Here is a 422-nt window from a genome sequence, read left to right as displayed (position 1 = left end):
ATAGGAAGAGGCTAGAAGTAGACAGCTCAGATAAGCGATCTGCCCCGCCCCCTTTCAGCCCGCCCCCCCCACCCCGCCTCCCAGATTCCGCATTTGACAACTCATCTGGCCAATGAGAAGTTCCTGCTCTGTGTGAAAGGGTTGGACCGAGCGGGTGACAGACGTCCCCGTCTGGCCAATGGAAGGTCACAGGCGCGGGAGGGGTGTAGGACCGAGCCAATGGCGCGGTGCCAATAGCGAGCGTGAGGGAAAGGGCGGGACGAAAGTGTCCGCGGGAGGGAGGGGAAGGCCTAGGGAACTAAGCCGCGCTACCGCCGTCGCCGCGCCGCCGCCGCCGCCGCCGCCGCAGCCCGAGTCGGAGGAGGGAGCAGCCAGGAAGAAGATGGCGGCCGTGGCTGCAGAGGCGGCGGCGACTGCGGCGT

Source organism: Chinchilla lanigera, unplaced genomic scaffold (assembly GCF_000276665.1).
Source record: "Chinchilla lanigera isolate Chin_1 unplaced genomic scaffold, ChiLan1.0 scaffold00007, whole genome shotgun sequence".
In the NCBI taxonomy this organism is placed as follows: Eukaryota; Metazoa; Chordata; class Mammalia; order Rodentia; family Chinchillidae; genus Chinchilla; species Chinchilla lanigera.
The sequence above is the reverse complement of the archived record's forward strand: the minus strand, read 5'-3'. Positions refer to the sequence as shown.